Source organism: Myotis yumanensis, unplaced genomic scaffold (assembly GCF_028538775.1).
Source record: "Myotis yumanensis isolate MYYU_CA2020_CCGP unplaced genomic scaffold, mMyoYum1.0.hap1 SCAF_1, whole genome shotgun sequence".
Taxonomy (NCBI): domain Eukaryota; kingdom Metazoa; phylum Chordata; class Mammalia; order Chiroptera; family Vespertilionidae; genus Myotis; species Myotis yumanensis.
This window is the reverse complement of record NW_027223752.1, coordinates 64,406,458-64,416,096: the sequence shown is the minus strand read 5'-3', so window position 1 is coordinate 64,416,096 and position 9,639 is coordinate 64,406,458. Positions and strand designations below refer to the sequence as shown.

General features: G+C 43.8%; 1 pseudogene; it reads right to left on the bottom strand.

The window, feature by feature from the left end:
• Positions 1–18: 18 nt before the first annotated feature.
• LOC139003142 (interleukin enhancer-binding factor 2 pseudogene) lies at positions 19–1,202 on the bottom strand (annotated as a pseudogene).
• Between the last annotated feature and the right edge of the window lie 8,437 nt (positions 1,203–9,639).

Genomic DNA, 9,639 nt, shown 5'->3' with positions numbered 1-9,639 from the left:
CTTCCCCTTGGGTAAGAAAGGGTGGAGAGAAGGGAGTCACTCCTGAGTCTCCATGCTCTCCTCCTCCTCTCCTTGAGGTGGTTCTTCTGTATTCTCCTCCTCGTCCTCCCCTTCCTTCTTCTCTGGTGGCTTCTCATAAGCCTTTTCTGAAGGTGTCACCATCACTCCATCCCAGGTAGACATTTCAGAAGCAAGATAGCTGGCATCACCCTCCTGGCCAAGGATCTTCCTAAAGCCACCATGTGAGAGGATTAGGACCAGAGTCTGAGCTGTGAAGCAGACCATGTCCTGCTGTTCCAAAGTCATGACCGTGTGCACTCTGAAGTTGCCACTCTCACAGGGGTCTGTGATACCCACTGACCCTGGCACGAACAGTCCTGCAGCCAGAATCTGCAAGCAACGCCTGTATGCCACATGTAGGGCCAAAGGCTGGCTGGTGGGGTTGCTCATCACCGCATAGTGCCCGAGTAGGTCAAGGATCCAGGGTGTGAGGGGCTCAAAGCCAGGAAAACGAATCCTCAGGTCCTTCAGAAGTCTGATGAGAACTTTGTGGACTGAGAAGCATTTTCTTCAAACCAGCGGGCATGGCGGATGGCTGCTGAGGCACTCTGCAACACCTTGATGTCCAAATGGAGTTCTGGACCCAGTTTTCGGAGATTGGGTGGCACTGTTGTAGTGAGAATCTTCACTGTAGCATCAGAAGAACTGATCTCAAAGCCAGTTTCATTGATCAGCATGGTCAAAACTTCAGAAAGATCCTGTGCTCTTAGGCTTTCCACGGCTGTGTTCCCTAGGGCAGCAACAGCTTCCAACGTTGGCAAAATCTTTAGGATTACCACCAGGTCAGCCGCATGATGTCCTGTAGTCATTGTTCCCTTTTTATATGATCCAACCTGTCGCACTTCTTCAGTTTGCACTTCAAATGTCCCTGGAGCCACAGTCAGATTGCCAATCACATTGTTTATTTTTGTCACCAGAGAAAGGATAGGGGCCTGTTCAGCAGAATTAGGAGCAAGGTCCTGATTTCTTTTCAGCAATGCCTCACTGAAGGAAGACTCATCAGGTGCTGGCTTAACCCAAGAGAAGGCCATTTCACACAAATAGAAATCAAATGGGATGTGGGGCACAAAGGGCCTGAACCCTCCTCCCGGGCCTCCTGAACCGAAGCGCCCACCACGACCTCGGCCTCTGTCGCCCCTCATGGCGCCCCAGATCCTGAACAATGGAAGCCACACCAACCGCCCATCTCCTCCGAGCAGAGATGGCTTGCCGGCATGCAAACACACCACGGCACGATTGGCTCCCGCCTCACTCCTCCGCTTATGCCTATTGGTTTACCGTAGAAAACGGACTTGTAAACCAATTAAAAATCCCTGCTGCGTCAGGAACTAGCCAATCAGATTAGACTAGACAGTAATGAATTTTTTTTTTTCTTTTTACCAAACATTAGACTGCGCCGTGTAAAGAGATTAGAACAGAGATCACGTAGGAAACTTTCTATAGGAATCAGGAGCCATGTACACCTACAGAAGCAGAGTGGTACAGTGGAAGCATGCTGGGCCCATAACCCAGAGGTCGATGGATTGAAGCCATCCTCTGCTAGCAGGATGTTTTTTTCTTTTTTTTCCCTCCACTAGAATAAAAGAGAATTTTAACTTTTTCAGTAAAAGTAAACGCCATCCTTCTACTTTTTCCTCCCTCAAAAAATGCAATCTTTTGAAGCTGTTTTTGCCATTAGCAAGTGAAATGAGGGAATAGGAAGGGACTTTAAGCAGCAATGGACACTACTCAGAAGCAGCAGCTCTGAGAAAAGGAGGCGTGTGTTGATTGAATCCGAGGGGGAAAGCACTGATGGTGAGGGACTAGAAAGGAAACTGAGGCAGCTTCGGAAAGCGATTTCAGAGAAAGCGAGCGAAGAAGCAAGGAGAGAAGAACCCGGCCCATCCCCATGGCAGTTTCCCCGCACTTCTTTTCTTTCCTCATTCTACAAACGGACGGTTTTACCCTTATGCGAGGTTTTTCCTATTTTATTGATTTTTCACAGAGAGGAAGGGAGAGGGATAGAGAATTAGAAACATCGATGAGAGAGAAACACCGATCAGCTGCCTCCTGCACACTCCCCACTGAGTATGTGCCCGCAAGCAAGGTACATGCCCTTGACCGGAATCGAACCTGGGACCCTGAGTTCGTAGGCCAACGCTCTATCCACTGAGCCAAACCAGTTAGGGCTTACCTCATATTTTTTTTAAAGGCTGTCATTTTTAAGGAAATTTTCAGAGATAATGTTGACTGAAAAATTAGCTTCAGAAGTTATTAGCTCAAGTTTGGCATATCTCAATCTTACTACTACATTTTACTATAATAATGTGTTATATTTATATCTATTTAATTAGATATATTTAGATATTTGTTTAAAGATCCTTGTATCTTTCCACTTATTCTCACTACCACGTTTGGAGGTAAATGGGATCAGAATCTCCTTGCTGACAGTGAAGTGATAGGCAGTTTGTTTGAAGTTAATGGCAAACTCAGGCAGAACTAGAATTGTAGTTCCAGTCCCTAGAACTATTTCACGTCCACACTGCCTATGATGGACAATTGTTGCTTTGTACATCTGTCTGGCATCTTTTTTAGGGAGAAATTCCTAGCAGTCATGGGTTCCTGTCATAGGCTTGGACACATGGCTCAGGTGGTTGATTCAGTGGTGAGCACATGACCCAGCATCCTTTCTGATAAATGGTGTGGATGCTTAGAAGATAGGGCTTATTTATCAAGAAGCACTGAGTGCAGTGGTTAAAAGTGCAGACTCTAGAGGTACACTATCTGAATCTAAATTTCAGCTTTCCTTTTCCACTTACCAGTCATATGTCAGTTTCTTCATCTCTAAAGGTAAGGTAATACAATAGCTACCTTACTAGTATAGGATACTTATGAGAATTAACTTGAGTTGATATATCTAAATGGATTTCAAAAGCACCTGGCCTATAGTAAGTCTTTTCTTTACCCCTTTATTTTATTTGGAATTGTAAGCTAAATGAGATAACCTTAGAGCTGCTGCTGGCATCTGTGCTGCAGGTGGCAAGAGCCTGCCTTAGAATGAAGCCACCAAAGGAAAGCAGAGCAGAGAGATAGAGACTGAGTCCTGAGGACATCGTTTAGTCACCTAATCTACCTGCTTGTGAACGGAGTCCTGTGCTGGTAGCTTCTGCGGGCCCCTCTGGATGCCCCCTCCACTCTTCCATTCTTCTCTCAGTTCTCTCAGGTAGGTAGGTTCCTTTACCCTCTGGCTTTTGGTTGGTTTCAACAAATGAGAAGCACCAGCAAGAGATTGGAGGTTGAAAAGCAAATGAAATTGTGTGTATTTCCCCGGCCTCCTTTCCTGCCAGGGCACCGTAGTTATCCTTTATTGAAGGCCATCCTTCAGTTATTGCAGCTACACTTTTGCATTTCAGGTCCCCCCCTCCCGTCCCCGCCCCCCTCGCCTTTGCCCCTGTTCACTTAGGGATAGTAACACCTCCCAGGTATTATTAGCTCCAGGGTTTCCATAAACCCTGCCTATATCTTTGTAAATAGTCATTTAGCATATTCTTTTACTTACACGTCCCCATTTGAAGTTGCCCTCTGTTTCTTTCTGGGACCCTGACTGATAAATTTACTCATTTGGATGCTAGAAATAATAGTACATTTCCCAAAAGTATATTCAGGGGGACACATGTTTCATGAAAATACTAGTTAATGGTGAAATGAGTTTGCTGCACATTATATTCCCCTCTTAGAGATTCAAAGGGCACAGCATAAAGATGCTAAAAAGTCCTGAAATAAACATTTAGAACTTTATTTAGGTTAGTATTTCTTAAACTTAATTGAATAAATAGTGGCTACTAACATCCTGTAAAAATAGGACATTTGGAATATTGTAATATATAGCAATCCCTGATTTGTATACATGTGGAAACTGAGGCCCAAAGAGATTAACTTGCCCACAAAACTAGTTAGTGGTAGAACTTGGTCTAGAATCTGGGACTTGTGATTGGTTCCATGAGGTCACCATTTTATTATGATATTTATGAAAAGGAGTGTAGATTATATAAGGTTTGGACATTATTAACCCTACAGTCTTAGCCAAATAAACTAACTGGCTTGTTTATTTAGCAGTTATTTTACAAGAATGGAATTAAAATGGATTTCTTCATCTTTAGAACTTAGTGCTGGGAACAGAGGAAGACTGAATGGATTTAAGCAAGCCAAAGTTGGATTTCTTGTTGAAATTTGGACTTCCCTGAGCCAAAATCCATTGTCATGAAACCGGCTCTACAAACAACTAACATAACAAAAGGGAGGCAGGGAAAAACAACAACACAATTCTATCACTCATTTGTTCCCATTTGGCATAAGATGACCCACATTGAAACAGAGACTGAAGGGATGGCTACCAGAGGAGGGTGGGGTGGGGTAGGGGGATGGGTGAAAAAGGTGAAGGGGAATATAGTCCATAATATTGTGATAAGTTGACATGGTGACTGATGATTGATTACTAGAATTACTGAGGTGATCACATTTTAAGGTATAAAAATGTTGAATTACTATATTGTATACCAGAAAAACAACTAATATATACCAACTATACTAAAAAAAAAAGGACCCACTGTGGGAGCACAGGTCCTTAATCCTGCTCGACTACACTAACTGTGGAGCAAGTTCCCTTGGACTCCAGGTATTAGACAGAAGAGACATGAGAAGTCACAGGTATATAGGAAAGGCTTTATTGCAGACCAAGTAGCCATTGCTACCAAGGAGCCATCAGACAAAACAGTTCTTCAAAGGAGCCTCACAAAGTAGCCGGCTGGTCGGTAACACATCTTTATACTAATGCAGACAAAAGAGGCTTCTTGCCAAATAGTGACATCAATATTTGGGTTAGAGAAAAGTATGCCTGCACATTGCGTACAGTAAAACTGCTATGTCATCACCTTTGCACATGCATATGGCAAATTGGCCTTGAACATCCAGTGTACTCTGATTAGGGTTCCCACACTCCACCCCTTACACCAGATGGTCTTGAAGGGGTACCCTGGCTTATTTGCCAGCTCCTTGAACACAGAGCCTACAACAATAATACAGACTGTACTATATGAGGACCAGTACTCCGGCCCTAATAGTAAAACTCAAGAATGCCCAATGCTATGCTCCTAACAATTCATCTCACCAGTCTCGGAGGGGGTCATGGGAAAGGACTTGCATGGCCTGTACTTTAGGCTACGTGGGTCCACTCCTAGATGGAGCTCACATTTCCTGACCCCACATGGGGTGATTGCCTATTAGCCACTATTGCTTGTGCCACCATGGCAACTACATAGTTAAGCCTGTAAAGACAGTCCAGCTGTCTGTTCTAAGGGCTACTTTGCCCAATACCTGAGTTGAACTACATAGTTCATCAGTATCCAAACCTTGCTACAGTTGTCCATGTAGCAAGGTTCTTCCTTACTAGACCCATCTATACACTACATGGTCTCCGGGAGAGGTGGCGGACCCCCTAGAATGGACTAGGGAGTACCTCCTCCATAAGAGTCTCATCCCTTGACAGTGTCTCTTATGTCACAGGACCCCACAGGGCTTTCAATTCCTATGACAGAGGGCTGGTACTGCTGCCCTCTGTTCCAACTAGGCCCCTACTTGGCTAAAGTTGGAGTTTGTGCCACGCCCGACATGGGCATGCTCACACAGGCCTGCAAGGCAGCACATATGGCTGCCAACTGTTTCTCAACAAGAGTGTATTGGCTCCCAGTTTTCCATAACTGGGTCCAAAACCTGGTGTGTACCCTTCTCCACACATTTGGACGACTGCCCCCTTGGCAGCTAGGTACCCTTCTCTACTTCTGGGTTTCAACCCTACATCACCCGCTTCCAGGACAACTGACACAATGGCTGTAACGATGGTGCCAAGTGGGGATTGGACACTTGCCAGTACCCTAAAAGACCAACATAGGTCTCTAGACCAATATAGGTCTGCAACAACTGCACCAAGTGGGGACTGGACACTTGCCAATACCCCAAAAGACCAACATAGGTCTGTAGACCAATATAGATCTGTAACAACTGTGCTATGTGAGGGATGGACACTCGTCAATACCCCACGAGTCCAAAGTCTGCCATAGACTAATGGCAGCTGCATTCAAATCTGTAAGAGAACCAGAAGTTAATACAACATTATTAACACAAGGGAACATTGGTACCGTGGAGGCTTGCCCCAGGCAGCCAAATCTAGTGCCAGGCCACTACACAGTGGTCTCCACCCTAACAACAGAGTTAGCGGTCCACAGAATCCATTATAGCTGGTGCTGCGGAGTAGGTCAGAGGAGTCATTCAGTTCTCTGCAATCCACAGTCATTCAACAGGTGCCATCAGGCTTCTTTACCGGCCATACCAGAGAACTGTAGGGGCTCCGCACCAGGGACCATCCTCATTTTCTCCAGACACAACACCGTCTGTCCAATCTCCCCAAGATGCACTCTGGTATGGGAGAGAGTTGCTACTGTATAGGGACAGCTCAACCCCACAGCTGTCTACATGAGCAACTGGGCCCGCACATCTATCCAGGCCACTATAGAGCAAACTGCAGTCTGCAGCGGTGGGTTCACCGTACCGGGTACCTGGGCCCATTCATTGCCTTAGGCATTGTCTTACGCACAGTCACAGGTCTCGCTTCTTTCACCTGCTTCTGCTCTAGGCGAAGGCTCCCAGGGCTGCTGCTGTGGAGCTCCACTCTGCCTTGCCTCCGCTTGGCTCCTGGAAGCTTAGTCTCTCCCAGGCCACACAGCTCCCCGCTGCTCTTTGGGGATCTGGTCTTCTCCACCATCACCAGCATCACCGTGTCCTGTTCCCAAGTCTCTGGAGGGGTCCAAGGCATCAGGACTGCCGCTACCAGACACCACAGCCCAGTTGAAGGCAACATGCCCCCCTACGGGGTGGACGGGGCACTTACCCAGAATCCTGCTCACAGTGCCAATTGTTGGAGCACTTATTCCTTGTGGGAACACAGATCCTTGATCCTGTTCGACTACGCTAACTGTGGAAGTTCCCTTGCACACTGGGTATTAGACAGAGAAGACATGAGAAGTCACAGGTATATAGGAAAGGCTTTATTGCAGACCAAGTAGCCATTGCCATCAAGGAGCCATTAGACAAAACAGTTCTTCAAAGTAGCCTCACAAAGTAGCCGTGCACTGGCTGGTCAGTAACACATCTTTATGGCACAGTTTTTCACCGTTTTGTTTAGATATACCATGTGGCTAAGCAAGTGTACTTGCCAAATGATTGGCAGTGTCTCTTCATGGCTTTTCATGAAACAAGTGCAATATAGTAAGTTATCAATGAGAATTTGCTTCTCATCCTTGTTAGCCTTCCTTTCTTCCTCACTCTTTAGGGAAGCCAGGTGTTTTAGTCTGGATTTCGTGAGGAAAGCGGATTCATTACAAGTATTACATCAATAAAGAGATTTAATAAAGAATCAGGGCTCACCCAAGTATGGGAGTGGCTAGGGGAGTAAAGGCCTGGAAGACTTCCCATAAGAGGTGAGAGAAACAGTCACTAACTAGTTCAGCCTGAGATGCTCAAGGTGCCATGCCTATGACTTAGTTTATTGATATATGTATGTTTTGAGCATATTAAGCTTCTCATTTCCTTACTCTTTTTAGGTATACTTAGGTTCAGCTGAAAGGCATCTCCTTAATTCTTTCAGTGGTCTAAAAAATGACTATATATATGGCCTGACTGGTGTGGCTCAGTTGGGTGAGCATCCTCCCATGAACCAAAATGTTACCAGTTTGATTCCTGGTAGAAGGAATTGAACATGCCTAGTTTACAGGCTCGACCTCGGTAGGGGCTGTGCAGGAGGCAGCCAATGGATGATTTTTCTCTCATTGATGTTTCTATCTGTCTCTCTCTCCCTTCCTCTCTCTATAAAAAATCAATAAAAACATATTTTTTAAAAATGAATATATATCTATACTCCTTTATTGGTCTTTTCCTTGAGACCATGGTAATAGCAGTACCCTGGCCTTGCTCTTTGTTTTAAGGTTGTATTTAATGATAACACATTTGATTTGGTGAGAAACGATTTCATTCTCCAGCCCTGTACATCCTAGGGCAACGGTTCTCAACCTGTGGGTCGCGACCTCTTTGGTGGTCGAACGACCCTTTCACAAGGGTCGCCTAAGACCATCCTGCATATCAGATATTTACATTACGATTCATAACAGTAGCAACATTACAGTTCCGAAGTAGCAACGAAAATAATTTTATGGTTGGGTCACAACATGAGGAACTGTATTTAAAGGGCCGGAAGGTTGAGAACCACTGTAGGGTCTATATTCCTTTTCAATTCCATTTGCACACCAACCACCTTATTTTTGAGCTTTTCTCTTTCTTTTAGTACTTCATCAATTACAGCTAATAGCAGCCAACTTATTCTTTAAAAATTCTGTCTCACCGAATGCCATGAATGCATTAGCTGCATTTTCTGTCTTTGTGTTACTACAGGCGATAATTTTACCATATTTTTGCCTCCAGATACAATTAAAAGATCCTAATGAAAGTTTGGCTAACCACTTAATGAACCTACATTGAAGACCACCAGCCAAAACTCACTATTCATGAAAAAGAGTCAAGTATCACTACATGGTGAAAGCCTACAAATAAAAAAGAGGGGCCCTTTAACAAGGGAGAGGAAAATTCCAAAGGAAACACATAAGCAGAGAGCAAAGAAAACAACAACACTAAATACCTTCAGAAAAGTAGTATATTGTAGCTACAAAACAAGAATGGGATATGAAAAAGAATATGCAATAAAAAAGGGATTTGGGAATTAAAAATGTGATTGCTGAAATAAAAATTCAATGTTTTGTTGGAAGACAATATGTCACATAAGAATAGATCATTTTAAATTCCAAATAAAGTTCAACCTTAGTTCAGAGTTGCAATTGAAACCATAGGCTGTGTGTTATATTGTAGTTAATAAACATCCTAGAGGAGAAAGACATTCACTGACAATAGTGTTTGTACTCACCACTACCCTTTTTATTAAGGGGAATGTTGGAGATTATTTGTATTCCAGTTACCATAAATTCAAAAAAAATAAAAGAGCATCGACTAAATGGAATGAAAGTCTATTCATGCACTGTATATTAAGCTGTGCATTTACTGCATGTTGCCATTATGAAATTGAGTTTCTAGCTGGATTGCTGAGAAGGACCAAAGTACCACTCTCCAAATTACTTTTAACAATAATCCCCTTGAGACTCTGCCAACTGCAATCTTATTTTATATGTTAGTTATTGTTGTAGTATTTATTCATTACATATTTATTACAGAAGATTGTGTTTGATGGAGAAAATTCGATCACCTGTGCTGCAATATTCACACCAACACTTGGCTGGTTAATTTACTGTTGATGACCTCAGAATCTTTATTCAGTCATTCTGCCACTGTAACTGGAGTGAATAACTAGCTAGTCAAAAACAAGGCTTTGTTTTGGTTTTCTTTGTAAAGATCATCCTAAACTCATAATGAAAAGTATTTTTCCACTTGAGGGACTATCTCAGAAAGGAAACAAAACCCTTCACCCCCCCTTTAGAGCATTCA